This window comes from Callithrix jacchus, chromosome 3 (assembly GCF_049354715.1).
Source record: "Callithrix jacchus isolate 240 chromosome 3, calJac240_pri, whole genome shotgun sequence".
Taxonomy (NCBI): domain Eukaryota; kingdom Metazoa; phylum Chordata; class Mammalia; order Primates; family Cebidae; genus Callithrix; species Callithrix jacchus.
In genome coordinates this window covers 8,245,404-8,265,984 of record NC_133504.1, presented here as the reverse complement: position 1 = coordinate 8,265,984, position 20,581 = coordinate 8,245,404, and the positions used below count along the sequence as shown (strand labels likewise).

The 20,581-nt window shown below is 39.4% G+C and overlaps 1 protein-coding gene across 6 annotated transcripts in view; it reads left to right on the top strand.

The window, feature by feature from the left end:
• The window catches only part of WWC2 (WW and C2 domain containing 2), a 227,066-nt gene that overhangs the window by 43,176 nt on the left and 163,309 nt on the right, over nucleotides 1-20,581 (top strand). The window lies entirely within an intron of this gene.

Sequence of the window (20,581 nt, the reverse complement as noted above, 5' to 3'; positions counted from 1 at the left end):
ACCCTTAGATTATTTTGCAAGTTGCTGCACAACAGGGTGAAGATTTAGGCAGTGGAGGGAGCCTTCCCTTCAGTTGTGAGTGAGAAACACTCAGATCACTCTGTTGTTACTGTAGATTTCTAAATTCACCAGGATCTAAAATGTGACAGTTATACCAAATAACTGTAAAACCCCTTCAACATTTTGCTTAAAAATGCCATAAAAAGAATATTGAAAAATAATGAAATTTTGAAAGCTTAGGATCAAGCTGAAATGCTGCATAACTTTTTGGCCTTTTTCATTTAGGATTTCAGTTTTAATTTTTTTCTTTGAGAGATTTTGAGTGATGTTAAAACAAAGGATTTTCTGCATTATTTAAGTTCTGTATTTTGAAATGTCATAAGGACGAAACATAAAAGCATGTCAAGGGAGATATAAGAACAGTAAGGTAAAACTTGTTTTTCTCTGGTAAGTATATATTTGCACATGCTAACATACTTCGTTTTGTTTCATTGTTCAAAATGAATGAGAACAGCCTTTATAAAATAAATACTTAGAGTGATCGTACTGAATAATCTTTTTGTTTTGAGTAGTTAAAAAAAGCAGGTTATAAGAAATTTTAGAACTATGTGAAATTACAGCTCTGCTGTTAAATGATCTTACCGAAACCACCCTTTAACTCTGGTTTACCTCCTGAGTACAAAAGATGTATGTAGTGTGTGAGATTGTGGCTCTCTTATAGTACTTTAGGAACGCGTGTTTTCCCCTTTACATAAAAATACCTGACGTGGCAAAACTTTTTTTTTTTTTTTTTAAGATAAAGTACTATTGAAAAATACTGCTGAAAAAGTTATCCAAGGTTTCAACTGTTGATGATATTATCCCTTATTTGTATCACTGCTGATGAATATTGAACTTTAATAAACTTTGTCTAGGAAGCCTGTTTGACCTTATTTAAATTAGATGTGAATCTTAGATTTTAATTTAATGTATTTAAGGTTATCCTACTGCTTGCATGTCCTTCTCCCCATTGTGTAAAGAACATTGGGATACATCTCTGATTTTCTTGTTAAGCTAGCTTGATGTTTTCTGAACTCTGTGAGTGTGTTCACCGCTGCCTTCCCCATTTCTCCACTTAAATCAGAAATGACTTTCCTCCTCTTCAAAGATGGCACTATATAAATGACATAAATAGGCTCAGAATTTCAGAAAATCTTCGAAGATCTTTGCTTCTTTCTATATATCTTTGCTGTAGCTCTCAGCTCATAAGGTAATGATCTATGTTCCCGTGCAAATTCTATTCCCAAATTTGAGCTCCTTGCAGCAAGGACTTTCTTCTTCAACTAGGAATTTCTAGAAGAAGCTGCTTCTTTCCTGTGCCAGGGTGTCCCGAATGAGTTAGAAAAAGCATTTAGTATAGATGAACAATTAAGAATGGACGCAGCTGGGCATGGTAGCTCATGCCTGTAATCCAGAGGCATGAGGATCGCTTTAGCCCAGAATTCTGAGACCGGCCTGGGCCAGAGAGAGAGACCCTCTCTCTACAAATAATAAAAGCTCCAAGCATTGTTAAGATTATTGTGCATCCCTTCAGTATAACTCAAAATAAAGAGCACTGAGTAGTAAAGGAATGTAAGGGACTCCACAGAGTTCTGTTGTTTTTTTTTTCTCGTATGACCTCTTTAATTTGTTTTCTAAAAAGTTGATTGAATTTTTAAAATCTTTCCCCAAGTTTATGGTATTTTGTTAAAATATCTTTTTTTTTTTAAGTATCAAACCCCAAACTATTTTTTTTTAATTGGAGTAGTGTTAGTAGGGAAGGGCTTATTTACTGATACTCAGAGTGCCTAGTACATACGTAGTCAGCTTAGTGGATAATCTGGAATTACCTTTAGAATCTCATTTGTCTTATTTAAGTCTTTTTTATGGTAAAAAAGGAAACATACAGAAATCCACAGAAGACAAAGTAGTATAGCTTTAATGAATTGTCACAAAGAGAATACCCTCCTAACATCAACCAGAATACTAGAAGTTTGCCAGCCACCCCAGAAATCTTTTACAGTACCCTTCTCATAAAACTAAGTATCCTGGCCGGGCGCGGTGGCTCACGCCTGTAATCCCAGCACTTTGGGAGGCTGAGGCGGGTGGATCACGAGGTCAAGAGATCGAGACCATCCTGGTCAACATGGTGAAACCCCGTCTCTCCTAAAAATACAAAAAATTAGCTGGGCATGGTGGCACATGCCTGTAATCCCAGCTACTCAGGAGGCTGAGGCAGGAGAATTGCCTGAACCCAGGAGGCGGAGGTTGCGGTGAGCCGAGATCGCGCCGTTGCACTCCAGCCTGTGTAACAAGAGCAAACTTCGTCTCAAAAAAAAAAAAAAAAAAAAAAAGTATCCTGACCTTTATGATAATCATTTCCTTGCTTTTCTTTAGGGGTACATGCTTGGGTGACAAAACTACAAACACTATAGGTTATTTCTTTTGAAAAATAAATTGGCTCATGCCTGTAATCCCAGCACTTTGGGAGGCCAAGGCAGGCAGATCACAGGATGTCGGGAGTTCGAGACCAGCCTGACCAACGTAGAGAAACCCCGTTTCTACTAAAAATACAAAATTAGCTGGGCATGATGCGAATGCCTGTAATCCCAACTACTCGAGAGGCTGAGGCAGGAGAATCAATTAAACCCTGGAGCCGGATGTTGCAGTGAGCCAAGATCACGCCATTGGGCAACAAGATTGAAACTCTGTCTCTAAAATTAAAATAATAAAATAAAATAAAGTAAAATAAAATAAAAATTTTAAGAATTTATTAAATCCATATCTTCTCTTATCTTTTTTTTTTTTTTTTTTTGCTGATAGTATCCCCATTGTGCAGGTCCATATTTCTTGTAAATTGATGATGGATCTAGAGATTTGCATACATTCAGAATATAAGTATATGAACATTTGAAAGCACACAGTGTCTGAGATGTTAGCAGCCATTGGTACCTACTGTCTAGATCCATGAATTAATATGGGGCTGCAAAACAATGACCTCATTCAGTCATTTCTTTTTCATTTGTTAGCTCAAACATTTCTATAAACTGGGGTTTCTCTTCATCTGCTTCTTTGTTACCTAGTAGTACAGGGTACCTGGGAGGCTTCGGGGTGCTAGGGTTTACTAGCTATGGGATTCTCCTGGGATTTCTTTGAGGATGAGAAACTGAGTATACCTAGAAAGGGCCATTTTATAGGCATAGGTCCAGTGACAGTGTCTTGGTTCTTGGGTTGGACAGAGAGTGAGAGGTCTTGGCTCGCAAGCCTGTTGCTGCCATTGAGTACTTCAGAAGAATGGACTCTGTGCCTTCCCATTTAAGCGGGCCATGTTTTTGGATCTCTTCCTGTTTGTTGACAGACTTAACACCTCATTTTGCTGTATGAAACGACGAAATATCATCTGGTTCTCTCGCTTGCTGTCAGTAGTTTAGGTGAAGAGATTTCCGTCTTACAGAGTGTTCAAGGTCACCACAGAGGCCAAGTTCATTAATTACAATCTCAAAATCAAAGTCAGAGTTAGATTTCCATCTTAAACAGAGTTCAAGGTCATCACAGAGGCCAAGTTCATCAATTTTAATCTCAAAATCAGAGTTTTACATTGTACATTGATGTCATTATATAGTATTAGGTTTATTTAAAAATATTTTAAAAAGAAAACGATTTCAAAAACTATATTTTAAAGTAAACACTTCATATAAGCCTCCAAATACATTGGAATCTAGAATTGGGATTTATTAATCCAACTGTTAGCCTCAGAGTTTCATAACTGAAAATGGGTATGCAGAAACATGGCTTGTCTCTTGGGCTCTGGAAAGTATCAGTGTAGTGTGGACTTCTAGATGCACGGAGACAATGTATCTGTCCTTTTTTCTCATAAGAAAAAAAGGAATTTAATATTTATTAAGTTATTCCTTTGGGTCTGGTGTTCTATGTAACCCAGCATGGTGGCTCATGCCTGTAACCCCAGCCCTTTGGGAGGCCAGGGGGTTCATGACCAGCCTGAGTAACATAGTGAGACTCTATCTCTACAAAAAATTAAAAAAATTAGCTTGGCATGTTGGCTTGTGCCTGTACTTCCAACTATTTGGGAGGTAGAGGTGGGAAGATCACTTGAACCCAGGACCTGGAGGGTGCAGTGAGCTGAGATCATGTCACTGCACTCCAGCCTGGGCAACAGTGTAAGACCTTGCCTCTTAAAAAAAAATAAATAAAAATTAAAAACACAGACACCCGCGCATATACAGTTTTGTTTTCAAGGATTGGGGTCTTGGCTGGGCGCAGTGGTTCACACCTTTTATCCCAGCACTTTGGAAGGCTAAGGCGGCAGGTCACCTGAAATCAGGAGTTCGAGACCAGCCTAGTCAACATGGTGAAACCCTATCTCTACTAAAAATACAAAAAATTAGCCAGGCATGGTAGCAAACGTCTGTAATCCCAGCTACTCACTCCTGAGGCTGAGGCAGGAGAATCCCTTGAACCCGGGAGGCGGAGGTTGCAGTGAGCCAAAATCATGCCAGTGCACTCCAGCGTGACAGAGCTAGTTTCCATCTCAAAAAAAAAAAAAAAAAAAAAAAAGAGTTGGAGTCTTGCTCTGTCAGCTAGACTGGAATGCAGTGGTGTGAACACAGCTCGCTGTAGCCTTGAATCCCTGGGCTTAAATGATCCTCCTGCCTCAGCTTCCATAGTAGCTGGGATTATAGGTATATCACACCATGCCCAGTTAATTAAAAATGTGTATGTATGTATATATATATATACACTGTAGAGACAGAGTTTCTTTATGTTGCCTAAGCTTGTCTTGAACTCCCGCCCTCAAGCTATCCTCCTCCCTTGACCTTCCAGAGTGCTGGGATTACAGGTGTGAGCCACTGCACATGGTCTTACATGTTTTTATTTTTAGGACTTTTAGGCTGTTAATATTATTTATGCCCATTTAATAAGTGAGTGAACCAAAGCTCAGAGAGGTTAAAAACCTTATATGAGATTACAGAGCAGGAGATTCAGTCAGGGCTTCAAAGCCTGGACTTGGTCCTCTTTGCTTCATTGCCTCTTCTCGTTGCCTCTCAGGTAAGGAAATGTGAAGACTGTGTCACATACCAGATATGTTTGGTAATCTGGCTGAAATGTTCTAACTATTTAATTTGTGTTTACTTCATTTTGGTTTGAAAAGTCACTTTAATTCACATGTATAACTAAAATAGCTAAACATTTAAAATGTGTGCCATTTAGAAAATATTGTTATTAAAGAAAAATATATCATACTAATGTTTTATTTTGACTAATAATTGAAATTTCAGTTTTTAGAAATTATTATTGCCCTAGAAATAGTCTTTTTTTGGGGAGGGGTAAGACATGGATTTTCTTTGTCACCCAGGTTGGAGTGCAGTGGTGTGATCATGGCTCCCTGCAGCCTTGCTCTCCTAGCTAGGCTCATCTTCCCCTCTCAGGCTCCTGAGTTACTGGGACCACAGGTATGCACCATCACGTTCAGCTGTTGTTGTATTTGTTGTAGAGTTGGGGGTTTCACCGTGTTCCTCAGGCTTGTCTTAAACTCCAGAGCAAAAGTGGTTGCCTACCTTGGTCTCCCAAAGTGATGGGATTATAGGTGTGAGTCACTGTGCCTGGCCCAAATAGCTATGATTAGTGGACTTGCACTTTTAACAATGAATTGCTAGCTTTAAAAAGAAAGAAAGAGCAAATCCAGTTTGTCATTTAGTTCCTTTTAGATTAGACTGCGTTTAAAAAAAAAGAAAACTGCAATTAAGATATTATACTTCTAGGTTGATTTTTAGAATGCTTAACTTATCTGATCTTTTTAAGTACATTTGTATTTTTGTAGTAGCTGAGTTCATTATGTACTTCAGAGACAGACTGCTTGCATTTGATTCCTGGCTCTGCCTTTCAATGGCTATGTGATTTTGGTCAAGTTATTTAATCTTTCTTGGCCTCAGTTTCCTTATCTGTGCAGTAGGCGTCATAGAAAGACCTTACTCAAAGGCTTATTTGAGGATCCAGTGATACCTGCTCAAAATGTGTTGCTGTGATCACCTTGAATTGTGAAAACTGTGTTTGGGTTAAGTGCCATTCCTGAAGGTCCCCAGGGAGTATCTTGTAATAACCCTGAAGCCCTTGTCCTGAATGAGGAGGGAAGGGTCAGCCTTGTGATTTCCCCAGTGTCGGATTTCTGCGTTCACCAGCAGGATCTTCATTTCTATAACCAAATGGTTACATCTTGCATAGAGAATCTACCTCTGTGTCTCAAAGTGTGGCAGCATTTCACAAATTTGGATTTATCTAATTATAATTTTTAATAATTTGAACTGGATTAGGGTGGCACTCACTCTTCTGTCTATGGTGGCCTGATTTGCTAACCTTTAGCCTTCTTGCAGTTATCTCCCACATGCCCCTACCTGCAGTCGCGGAGCCTAGGAGGATAGCAGATACATTGTATAGCCAATGACAGTGTGCTGCAGACACAATGCCCACCTGTGGGTTGGGCTCAGAACTGCTCTGCTGCCTAACCCGGACTCTGACCGCTCTCTCAGGCCGCAGATATCAATCCTTCAGTGCTGTTTTTGCTTTCATGTTTCTTTAAGCACTAATTCCCTTGACACCACCTTGCTCTTGCAGCTGCGCTGTCCCGTTGTATTATAGGATAAGCATGTGCTAGTGCACCTGCAAAGCAGGAGCAATAAAAACAATGAGAGGAAGGAGGGACATTGTGGGCACAAGTTAGATAATTGACATTCAAACCTGAATGACATTCTAAAATTAGAAAAGTAGAACTTGGTAGCGCTATCATACTGTTTATTTATTTGCAGCAAGTTCTAATGACTTCATCTTCTAAGCAGAGAGAGAGAGAGAGACAGAGAGAGAGTTGAGATGGTGAGGACAGTCTTCCTGCAGTCAGCTGGCCTCACATTTGGCTTTGAGGATTGGCAGGCAAAGTGCTAGGGGTCAGGATAGACGTGGTGGCTGCTGTTGGCAGAAGGGAGATGAGAGAAGAAGACTAGATGATAGGAGGCCTTGGATATTCAGAGTAAGAAACTCGAACCTGATTCTTCATGTTATAAATATCTTTTGAAGGGTTTTGCTAAAGGAGTGATGAACCCAGGACCTGGAGGTTTTTTAGAAAGAATCTGGAAGAGTGGTTGGTATGCTGGAGAGGTTGAAAGGCAGAGTGGCGTGTGGGAGGAGATGGATTTGGACAAGACTCTCATGGTAGAGGGGTGATAGTGGCGCCTGTGTAGAGTGCTGATATTGGAATGAGATTATGTTAAGAGCCACTCTATTGCCATTCTCCCTGTTAGCAGTTGGTTGGACTACATATACTTTAAAGTCATAAGATGAACTTGAAGAAAATATCATATACAGTAACGCTGACTTTTCACTTAGTCCTTTTCTGTATGTGAGTGCCTTATGCTAATAGAGAATCTACTCAGAGTCATTGAGCCAAGACATCCTGTAAGGAGAAGCTGTAGTACCTTTTTCCAGTTCTATCTGTCAAAGTTGGTGGTTTAAATTCGGATTTTTTAAAAAAATTAAAACAAAAAAATTTTTTTTTCGAGATAGAGTCTCGCTCTGTCGCCCAGGCTGGAGTGCAGTGGTGTGATCTTGGCTCACTGCAACCTTCGCCTCCCGGGTTCAAGTTATTCTCTCGCCTCAGCCTCCTGCGTAGCTGGGACTACAGGTGTGAGCCACTATGCCTGGCTAATTTTTGTATTTTTAGTAGAGACCGGGTTTCATCATGCTGGCCAGGCTGGTCTTGAAGTCTTGACCTTGTGATCCGCCCACGTTGGCCTCCCAAAGTGCTGGGATTACAACCGTGAGCCACTGCACCTGGCCTAGGATTTTTCAATCTTTATTATGGACCCTGATTACTTTACAGGATTATAATATTTTAAAAGTTTCCTAATTGAGATTTTTAAGATGATGTGATGATGCGATTTTCCAATTCTGTTGTATTCTATGTTTTGTTTTGTTTTTTTTGAGACAGAGTCATGCTCTGCTACCCTGACTGGAGTACAGTGGCATGATCTTGGCTCACTGCAGCCTCTACCTCCTAGGTTCAAGTTATTCTCTAGCCTCCTGAGTAGGTGGGATTACCACCTATTCACCCACCACCATGCCCAGCTAATTTTTGTATTTTTAGTAGGGATGGGGTTTTCCATCTTGGCCAGGCTGCTTTCAAACTCCTGACCTCCGGTGAGCCAGCATGCCTGACCCTTTGTTCTCTCTCTCTCTCTTTTTTTTGAGTCGAAGTCCTACTTTGTCACCCAGGCTGGAGTGCAGTGGTGTGATCTCGACTGCAGCCTCTGCCTCCTGGGTTCAAGTGATTCTCCTGCCTCAGCCTCCCAAGTAGCTGGGATTACAGACCCGCATCACCACACCCAGCTAATTTTTGTGTTTTTAGTAGAGACGGGGTCTTACCATGTTGGCCAGGCTGTTCTCGAACTCCTGGACTCAGGCGATCTGCCTGTCTCAGCCTCCCAAATAGTTGGGATTACAGGTGTGAGCCACGGCACCTGGCACCTTTGATGTTTATTTATTCTCCACTCTACTCTGCAGTGGCCTCACTGTTCTCAGTGAATAAACTAAGGACTTGATCAGAAAGTACACATTGGAAAGCTAAGTACAATTTATCTTTTGCTCTTTTTTCTTATTTGGAAATAATTTCATACTTACAGAATAGTTGCAAAAAGAGTACAAAGAATTCTCATTTACCTTTTACCCAGATTCCTCAAATGTTAATATTTTACCATGTTGACATTGTCATTCTCTCTCTTGCTCTCTTTCCTTCTCGCGCTTTATACGCACATATACGTATCTTCTCTTATACTCATTAATTTTCATTCTGAACTGTGTTACAGTAAATTGCAGGTATGATACCCTTCACCCCAAAACAGTGACATTTACATGATCACACTGTAATGATCTATATGTTTCTTCAAATTGGCCAAGATTGTCCCCTGCTGTCCTTTATAGGACCTTCTTTCCCCTGGCCCACATCCAGTTCAGGCTTACCTGTTTTATGTGGTTGTGATGACGTCTTTTTGTTCCCCTTTAATCTGGATGATTTTCTCACTGTTTCTTTGTCTTTCATAAATTTGACATTTTTGAAAATGTTTATTTGGTTCCTCAATTTGCATTTGTCTGATATTTAAATATTAGATCCAGATTATGCTTTTGGTAGAAGACGTAATTTTGTGTCCTTCTCAGCATACCGTGTCAGCGGGCACATGATGATATTTCTTGGTTCCATTCCCTCAGATACTAGCTTTAGCCTCCTTTTTAGGGATGTCTGCTGGGTTTCTGACAGTGTCCTCTAGTGGTTGCTTTACTGGATGCTTTACAGAAATGGGAAGGGGAAGGGACTTCTGTGTCACTCAGTTTTCAAGTTTTTTTTTTTCCACTGTCTTCTGAATTTCCCCCTTTAGTATTTTCACAATTAGATGGATTTTGTCTTCTAGGTGGTGATTTTAGGTCAGTCTTAGGACCATATCTAACACTCCCTTATTTCTTCCCTCCCATTTTTCTGTGTATACTCTTCTTCCTGTTAGGGCTTATAGCAGAAACTTGAGATACATAGTCAGTTCTGTTATAATGCAGCATATGCATTCTTGAAAATCATTGTGCTATGCAACATCGCACAATAAAAACCACAGTGCTGATGGGAAAAATGAGGTTTGGGGGATGTATTAGTTTGTAGGGCTGCCATAACCAAGTAGCACTGACCGGGTGGCTTAGACAACAGAAACTTACCTTCTCACAGCTCTGGAGGCTGGAAGTCTAAGACCACGGTGTCGGCATGGTTGGTTTCTTCTGAGACCTCTCTCCTTGGCTCGTGGATGCCGTCTTCTCCTTGTGTCTTCACATGGTCTTTCCTCTCTGTGGGTCTGTGTCCTGGTGTCCTTTCATTCAAGAATGCCAGTCATTCTGGATTAGGCCTACCTATATCATCTCACTTGATTTTAATTAAGTCTTTAAGGGCCTTATTTCCAAACATAGTCAAACCTCAGATTATGGTTTTGGAGGTTACGATTTAATGAATTTTAGGGGACACAAGTCATAACAAGTCACAACACTCAAAACATCAATAACACATTAAGAAAATACAGAAACCTAGTAAAAACTGTAGTACCATTTTACCCACGTTAAATCTTTAGAAGTATGTAAATACCCAGTAAATATGGCACTTTACCTTGGAAAAGATGGGAGGTTTGCTTGTGGGAGTGTGTATGTGCCTGCGTGTGTTTTCCTCCCAGCTTGGTTCTGCTGGGTGCAATTTTCTGTATTCACCTAGTATCTCAGCAGATGAAAATGCTCATAAAGAAATGCAAAATTCTCAATATGTTAAAATTGTTCTCCAATATATCAATCACATTTGAACACCAAATTTTTTGTTTTTAAACCAGATTTTACAGCAGAACTGATAGTAGTTCACTAGGATTTGGTGTTCACTTTTTTACTTACAGGTAATTTGAAATTACCCTAGTCTTCTGACCAGGCATGGATTTATGTAGTCCCACTTGTTCTTGACATTCTTTTTTTTTTTTTTTTTTTGAGATGGAGTCTCGCGTTGTTGTCCCAGTTGGAGTGCTGTGGCGTGATCTTGGCTCACTACAACCTCTGCCTCCTGGGTTCAAGCTATTCTCTTGCCTCAGCTTCCTGAGTAGCGGGGATTATGGGCACCTGGTACTACGCCTGACTAATTTTTTGTATTTTTAGTAGAGATAGGGTTTCACTATGTTGGCCAGGCTGGTCTCAAACTCCTGACCTCGTGATCTGCCCGCCTCAGCCTCCCAGTGTGCTGGGATTACAGGCGTGAGCCACCGTGCCCAGCTCTTGCTTTTTAAAATTTTCTTTTTATATTTTCAGAGAAGGTGTTGGGAGATTTGACTTTTGCACAGCTACCATTACTGCTACTACTTAGATTATTCTCTCAAAAAAAATTTTTTTTTTTTTTGAGACGGAGTTTCGCTCTTGTTACCCAGGCTGGAGTGCAATGGTGTGATCTCGACTCACTGCAACCTCCACCTCCTGGGTTCAGGCAATTCTCCTGCCTTAGCCTCCTGAGTAGCTGGGATTACAGGCAGGCACCACCATGCCCAGCTAATTTTTTGTATTTTTTAGTAGAGACGGGGTTTCACCATGCCAACCAGGATGGTCTTGATATGTTGACCTCGTAATCCACCAGCCTTGGCCTCCCAAAGTACTGGGATTACAGGCTTTAGCCACCATGCCCGGCCTAAATTTTTTTATTTATTTGAGACAGGGTCTCACTCTGTCATCCAGGCTGGTGTACAGTGGAGACATCTCGACTCATGGCAGACTTGATTTCCTGAGCTCAGGTGATCCTCCCACCTCATCCTCTGAGTATCTGGGACTACAGGCATGCACCACAATACCTGGCTAATTTTTTGTATTTTCAGTAGAGACCAGTTTTTGTCATGTTGCCCAGGCTGGTCGTGAACTCCTGGGCTCAGGTGATCTGTCTGCCTCACCTTCCCAAAGTGCTGGGATTATGGGCATGAGCCACTGCATCTGGATGAACTTATCTTTTTAAAAACATTTTGATCACAATACATTAATTTTGTGGAGTAATGTACTGAAAAGCAAAAACGTATAACTCCTCCTTTTCCTCCTTCCTCCTTCCATATGCCTTATTTGTAAAATTAATTTGTCCTATTTGATCACAATGTAGGGATCTACTTTCCCTGAAAGTTTCATTATTTCAATAAGAATTGAAAATATTTAGCTCAAATTGGAGTAAACCAAGTTTTGAGCAGGTATTGGAATGAAATGAGGCATTTCTCACTTTGCCTGATTCTGATGTGCACATATGTCAGTTATGATGGTTTGCTTAAATGACACCAGTCCTTCAGCAACATGAGTGAAATTTCACCTTCCACTTTATTAACTGTATGAAATACAAACTTTGCTTTTGACCCTTCAGTCCACAAATCCTACATAAATAACAAACGTGCATCATGATGAGTGACAGATCACATTTCTTTTTCAACTCAGTAATTTGTCACTGTGCATCTGTTATTCAGTTCATACACAGACAGCAAAGTATGTAGTCGTATTGCCTCTTTGTGTCACCCATTGATAAGCCCATGTAACATTTTATGAGAGTGAATAGTTGAAAGACAAATTGGCCAACAAAGATGAAAGTGCAGCAAAGAAATGAAAAGTGATAAATGCTCAAAGTGAAATCGGACGTTATTAGAAGATTTGAAAATATTGATAGCAAAGCAAATAGAGGAAGAGAGGTAGGCCTGCGTGAAGCAGTGACATGAACCATATTGAATCAGTCCTAGGAATATAAAAAACAACGTAAAATCACGTCACTGCATTTCAGTTTAAATTGCACTGGGAACAGAAAGCTGCTTATGGTTAAAATGGAGTATTACTTTTACTTTAGATTGAAGACTGTATTAAAAAAATCCTGATCCGTTTGGTTAGCATTAAGGTCAGAGTATTGAAGTTAGTCGCCACGTTGAAGGAAATAGTAATTACACTGAGATTGAGGAAGAAATTCTGCCAGTAAAGATTAGCTTCGTCATTCAGAAGTTGGCATGAATTGATGAATCCATTAGGTGAAGCTGTAGCGCAGAGAAAGAGCTGCTGGGAAACTTGCATCCACATTCTATTTAAGACAGGTGATGCTAATGATCATCACATATTTAATAATGATGAGATAAGTTGTAAGGCGACTCCATCAGGAGCTTGTACCACGGAAGATGTAAGATGGAGAAGTAGGTTTAAGGAGTTATAGATAGAGTAACGCTTTTATTAGGAGACAACACAAAAGGTAACTTTAAAATAAAACTTATGCTTATCTGTGAGTCTGAGAATCCCAGAGCATTAAAGAAATTATGAAACAGGCATCTCAGCCAGTCATTTGGCATGCAAATAAAGGATCATGGGTTATAGTACCATTGATCCAAGACTTGTTTCAGTTGTGTTTTTGTCCAGAGGTTGGCAAAATGATTTTAACGTTTAGAGCACAACTACTACTGTTGGATAATGTTGCAGGTCACCCCGGTTCTCTTGAGTACTTGTAAGAAAATGTGAAAATTTGCTTTTTACTACAAATAGAAACTTCATTAATCTAGCCAATGAACCAAGGAGCTATTTGAACTTTTAAGGCCTATTATCTTAGGTGGAGTTTCAGACAGGTTATTGTTGCTACAAGTAGAGATTATGCATTGCTGTAGCTGAATTTGGGAAGAAATGTGACATAAAGCATGCATTAGAAACATTTAAGCATCATTGCAGGAAGTAACAGTGAGTAATATGTGTGCATTATGGCAGAAACTTTTACCACTGCGCAAATAACTTTGCAAAATTTGAACTGAGCATGAGTCATAGAGGAAATACAGCCAAGCACTGCTTAAGGGCAGTTCGGTCAGGATGGACTGCATATACAGCAGTGGTCCCATAATATTACAATACCATATTTTTACATGCCTTTTCTATGTTTAGATACACAAATGCTTAAAACCATTGTATTACAGTTGCCCACGGTGTTCTGTGTAGTATCATGCTGTATATGTTTGCATCGTAGGTATAATAGTCCTTACCGTAAAGCCTAGGTGTGTGTAGGCTACACGTCTAGGTTTGTGTAAGTGTACTCTTTGAGGTTCGCACAATGAAGTCACCTAACCACACATTTCTCAAAACGTACCTCTGTCATTAAGCAACACATAACTGTAGTTGACTTCGTGAATGAATGTTCCACCATTTGAGAGACTTCAGATATGTACTCATAGGAACTTCGTGAGGGCAAATCTTTCAGCATAAATGAGGAAGGATGGAGATGTCTCAGGGGAAGTGATGCTACCAAATGTCTTCACTTAAAAAGAGATAATACGTGACACTGAAAGTACAAAGGATAAAATTGTTGATAGTAAATCCAAACTCAGGAAGGAGTATTGCAACTTGCTAAGGTATAGAAAAGATACTTGCTCTGAATTGTAAGTTATACAACACGGAAGAAAAACCCTGTCCAAGCTACCCCTGATTAGTTTTTTACAAAGAAGTGAACCCTAATCTTCAGTGTTTCTAATGTTTTAAATTGCAGTGTACTAAATATTATTTTTACTACTTTTTTTCATTTTCCTATACACTTACAGAGAATTATAAATGTTTGGATAAAAATTCTCAAAGGTCATATAATAATTATACTATTTTCCCTTAATTATTAAAATTACTTTGCATGATTTCAGCTTGCAGGGTAATTTTTTTTTGTTTTTGAGACAGAGTTTCACTCATGTTGTCCAGGCTGGAGTGCAATGGTGCGCTCTGGGCTCGCTGCAGTCTCCACCTCCTGGGTTCAAGCAATTCTCCTGCCTTAGCCTCCTGAGTAACTGGGATTACAGGCATGCCCACCACACCTGGCCTAGTTTTTGTATTTAAATAGAGATGGGTTTCTTCATGTTGGTCAGGCTGGTCTTGAACTCCTCACCTCAGGTGATCCGCCCGTCTTGGCCTCCCAAAGAGCTGGGATTACAGGCGTGAGCCACTGCGCCCGTCTGCAAGGTAATTTTTATGAAGCAGCACTACCATGCAAAGCAAGGACTGCCTTTCCCCAAAATAAACATTCTTTGCCTCTTGTTGCCATGACTTTCCTTCAGCAAACATTACCAATGTTCTATTGTCTTTATTGAACTCTTCCTAGACTCTTAGTAGTATTCTCTATTAACAATGCAGGCTACCCTTTATTCTGTGGCACCTTGTACTCCAGCTGCTCCTTGACTGACATTTCTTCATCTTCCCTGACTATTTTCTGATTTGCAGTCTTGACAGCTGTTTTGTGTGTGGGGGGATTTTAGGTTGTCTGATTCACAAGAAACTACTATAATGGTATCATTCAACCCCTCCTCTCACCCTATTCCTTCTTCCCCACGCAGGCCGCTCTTTCCCTTCCAGCATCGTCACTTCCAGCATCGTCATTATCATTTCCCCTTTGTCTAGTTAGTGGTTATTTGGTTTCTAGAGCATGTACTTATGGTCTCATCCACGATTCCAAGGCCTCATCAAGGCTTTTGCCTTTTCAAATGTATTCATCTTTCTTTTGTGTTCCAAGAAATGTCTTCATTTCCTGGTGTTCAATTTTTGTTCTCTCTAGTGCCTTGATAAGATGAGATGACTTCAAAGGAAGGAGCCCTTTTACATGAGTTCCTAGCAGTAAAAAGCTTTGAGATAAAACAGTGATTTCCATTAGGGACAAAAGAGGGTAGAGCAAAGCTGTAAGACTTTATTCCGTGAACCCATAAAGGGGAAAAACTGGAAATATTAAGAAGTGTCAACAGTAAAAAGTAAAGAGGTAGACCCATTCATGTGGCCACAGAGAGATTAGAAAGTAAGTGTCTTGGGAGATGTGTAGTACTTAAAGTGTGCCAAGGGTGATGTTGACTGCTAGTAGCTCCTCATTCTTTGTGTTGTACACCTAACACTGCCAGCTCACCCCTGCCCTGGGCTGCTGGAATAGCCATCCATCAGTGGAGTGCAGCTGGGAGCCGAGAAACCTGTTCTTTCACCACCAGAAGAGAAGCCCAGAGCCCATAACTGCAAGGGTTAGTAAGAACAGAACGACAAATCCGTCCGGTAAAAAAACTGGTCACATGATAGGGAGGATGCAGAGAACTTTATTTAGGTAAATTGTGAGGTTGAGACGTATGTGAACTGGTTTGGGGGCCTGACAAAATGAATAACCTGAGTGTGAAATGGCTGACTACAAATAAGCGTTTGGGGCATAACCTCAGTGTCAGTTAGGATCTGTCTCTAATTCCTTTATTTTTCATTTTGGCTGTTTGACTTGACCCATATTATAGGTCATTGCTAAATTACTTTGGAAATACCCTTTTTGTCTTGATTGTGTTACTGTATGTGGATGGTGCTAAAAATTATCAAAATTAACTTAGACGTTTCAATTTTGTGGAGAGATGGTGGGTATTTTCTAGGTCATAATACAAAAGTGATTTGTGATCTAGCTGTTGGGTGCCTTATAATTGTATAACATAATTATAGATAGAATTGAATCATCAAATAAGGTGGCAAGATTAATGGGAGTGGCTAGTTTTAATGTTCCAGGTTATATTAATTTTAGATAAAATGAAATTAGTGTTCCTATGGCCAATTGAGTCAAGTTCCTGAATTACTCTATTCAGTTGGGATTGAGTCAATTTAACAAAATGGTACTATTAGAGTTTTTGAGGATAATGAGAAAATGGAACTGAAGTTAAAATTCTCTCTTGTACTTTGGACAAAATAATTTCTGTGAACAGCAATTAAGAAGGTCCATATAAGAGATTCACCTTCTGCTCTAATTTCATTAAGTAAGATTGCATGATCTTAAGCTCCCTGAAATTTTACTTGGAAAATGTTATGACTTAACATAGGTCAGTGTCCCCAGCATCATGTGATATGGGGTGTGTGTGTGTGTGTGTGTGTGTGTATTTTAAAGTAGTGGCACAGAAAAAAGAGATTAGGAGTTGATCTTCAAAAGACAGAGAAAGTTAGAATTATGGAATTCTTACCTTTTTTAAAAAAAAAAAACTAAAAATAGTTTGGGAAGCTCTTTAGACAATTTACACTGTTGGAGAAAAACCCTGTGATATGATTGGCTTTGGAACCAGCAGCAAAGAAGTAAGTCCTTTCTTGTAAGTATGGATCCTGAAACGGATTGGGTTTAGGCTTACTTGACTCACCTGTTATGAGGATGCTCCTTGGTGGAGCCCAGCCCTGGGTATTCTTGGGCAGTGTTTGACTTCTGGGGACATGGACACATGTTTTCAAGAGGCTGGGCAAATTATTGTTGGCTGGGTGCCAATTGCATGTGGCAGCCTCCAGTTAAGTGACATCCGCATTCTGGTTACCATAAGGATTTTTTATGACCAATGGTATGCTGTAGAAAGGGCACATTTTTAGGCATTTAGTAAACCAGAGGTATTGATAACTATTAATAACAATAGTCATAAGTACTGCTGCAGAGGTACTAATAACTGATAGTAAATGTTAGGCTCACTTAAGAGCTGCATTAACAGTAATTACTTCTAGCATAACACAAACATTACTCAGTCTGTGTGTTTCACATTCCATTTGTGTCAGAGTCTTGTATTTACTGAGTATATGCCTGGGAATTCAAACTGTGGTTGGACAAAGTTGATGTGAGGGCAGGACGGGGAGTAAGGAGTTAGAGAGGGTAGAGGAGGTACAATGGCCTCTTCTGACTTGTGGTATCAGGGACACATTCATGTCAGGGCTTTTGAAGGGCCTCTTGACTAGGGTTTGGTGTGTGGAGAATAGAAAGCTGAGTTGGGAAGCCTTCTTTCCTCCTGAATTCAACCCTGATAACAACAGAAAAGCATCTTTGGCCTGTGTGACATTAAAATATTTGGGCATTAAGAGTCAGGTGCTAGGCTTGAGAAGCTATTTAAGCCAGGCTGAATACAACTGTAGTGGAGATGAACTGAGGAATAGGTACACTGTTTCTTTTAGTAACTAATGTTTAATTTTTAGAGAACACAGCAGGCCTTTTGAAGGCAGTTTAAGGAATGGGTGTGGAAGGGGGTGTGGGGGAAGGAAATCTCAGCAGAATGCTTTTAGATACTTCCTGTTATATAAATGCTACATACTTCTCATGCCTTCAAACTCATAGCAAATAGGACTGAAGCCCGTTGAGGCTTAATTACTGTTACAAAGAATGTATAAATGATATAGGTAATCAAAGAACCTTAAAAACTGGCACCAAATGCAACTTTTGCTTTTTCATCCAAATCTTATATTGTGGAATTTGAATGTGGTGTGATGAAATACACTTGGACAAAAAATAACTGTGTTTAATTTTTTAAAAAATGCTTTTGTTTAATTCATAAGACTTTCTGTTGTCGTAAAGGAGTCTGTCTTGGTGTAGACATTCCAGATGATAAGTATCTCATTTATGGAATCCCCAAAATAACTCAGTACATTTATCTAGCAGTATTTTATTGTGTGTTTGTGATGAAGAGTGCTACACTGATATAATACTTTTAGTATCTACTAAATAGATAATAATGACTCAGATTAGTTAGGGAGAATAAAGCCTTTCATACACATAGCTCAAATACATGCAGGAATGGTAAGTGAAAAGGAATTTAGTAAATTGAGATCTTGTATTAGTAATGGGAAGTTAAAAATTCTTTTTTTCTCTCATTTATGTTACTTCCTTTCCCAGACGTAGCCAGGTTTATATGTACTAGTGGCTGAAAGACACAGCTAATAAAAGCTTTTCTTTCTTTTCTTCCTTGATTTCAGGGAAAGTGATAGAATTCAGTAAGGCCTTTGGGTAATTGCTGTAGCCTGTGGCATTCAGGGATGAGAATAGCCATCAAACTTGTAAATATTTTCTTTATATAAATGCTGTATCTGTCAGGTTCATTGCAGTGCTTCTGCGGGGGCAGAATGTCTCAATTTTAGAACTGGCTGTCACTTAGCTGATTATTCTGGACAGTGCTCTTCACTTTTATGAACCATAGTGTTTTGTAAAGTGGAGCCTCATTATATTTATCTCACAGGATTTTTTTGCATATAAATGAGTTGGAATACATAAATGAAGCAGGCCTAAGTTCGTATATATTTGAAACATGCTTCAGCAGGGCCATGGGAAATCTTATTTCAGTTGGTGAACAATCTCAAGTCATTTACTCGGTTGTTTTTAAAATTAATTCAACCAGTATTTGTTGAGTATGTATGATGTGTGTTATTCTGTGTACTCTGGAGTATACGAAGATCAGTGATTGTAGCCCTGGACTCTCAGATGTCTAGAATATATAACTAGAAGGTAGTCAATATCATAAGGAAGGTAAGATCAAATCCTTTAGGATCCAGGGTAGTCAAAACCTTGTTGGATAAAAAGGTAATCTCTCAGCTCTGTGTCCTGAGATCTAAAGCTCAGATTCTAAGTTGAAACAGTGCTCTTCATTAACTATCTCTTCATAAATTAGAACCACAGAGCTCTGTAAATCTTGCACCAGAGCTTAGACATGTAGTTGTTACCAAAGCACCAAATGGTTGGGCAATATGGTTTCTGTCCCAGCCTGTATGATGTTGTATGTGAATTTGTCATTTGCACCATGGAAGTTTCCCATCAATCAGGACAAACCACCATGGTTTGTGAACATGGGACATCTCTGAGGAAGACAGACCTTTCTTACAGCCACAGAGTGTGGTTCTTTTCTATGTGAACTCTGGTGGTGATTTTTAAAAGGCATGCACTGATTCGAGAGAAACTAATTTTATATATTGGAGTTAGACATACCTAGGAAACCATTCATCCATCAGACATTTATTGAGAACCTACTGTATGCTAGACATTGTGGGGATAATGATGACTCAGATTAGGGAGTATAAAGCCTTTTATACACATAGCTCAAATAAATGCAGAAATGATAAGTGAAAAGGAATACAAGTGTAAGTCTGGCAGAGATTTAGGGGAGGGAGAGGTTATATCTGATAGATGTGCATTTGAGTCAGGCTTTGAGTAGAGCTATCATATCTCCCAATCTGCTTGGGCCCGCCCTAGTTTACTCTGGATGTCCTGATGTCCCCTCCAATTAACATCTTAATGGTCCAAATTGTTTCAGTTTGGATGATAAATTATACGGTCTCCCAAGCTTTGAGAATCGGGTAAGACTTGGCTTAATGGAGATAGAGAACAGTCTGGGTAAAGATAAATGGCATAAACAAAAAACATGGGTGATGGAACACTTTGATGCACTTAGAAGAAACATATTTAGTTTGACTGTAGCTTTGGGAACAGGAAAGGGAAATCATTGGAAAGAAGGTTGGGAGGTGAGTTGAGGTCAAATTTTTGAGTATCCTGAACGCCAGACTAGATACCTTGATTTTATGTAGTTGGCCATGGAAACTTGTTACTTTTTTTTTTTTTTTAAGACTTAGAAAGATCCTTGTATCTACTGCCAGATATACAAAAGGGCTTTTTTGGGTTATGGATTTAAAACAAATTTTTTATGAGCCATTGCCAATTAAAGATCATTTAGATATTTTTCTAAATTAGTGGGAAAATAAGATAGGAATTACTACAGTGTACAGTGAAGTATCACAAAACCTAAAAACATCATTAAGTTTTAGAGCATGAATTGACTTTGGATCTTTGAGTCAAACATAATCGTTTTGTAGAAGAAGAACACTGGCAATCAGAGAGATTATTAAATGTCAGCGATGCCCCAGCACGTTATCTGTAGAGATGGGGTTAGAACCTAGGCGCCCTGATTTCTTGTGCAGTGGGTATTTAACTTTAGAGCTTTGTCTAATAAAGAGCTTTATTTTGGAGACTCCATGATTTCTTTTGCTGGGGGTCACATCAATGTCTGTATCTTGACTTAGTTATGCTGGAGCTAATCATTCCTTCCCTGGGTGTCATTGCCATTGTGTGCACTGTCAATGGTAGAAATTGTTAAGGATAAAAATGAAAAATGAGAACAACAGATACCCTTCTCATACAGTGAAATAGGGCTTTAAATTATGGCATGCGAATACAAGAGTTTTTAAAAAC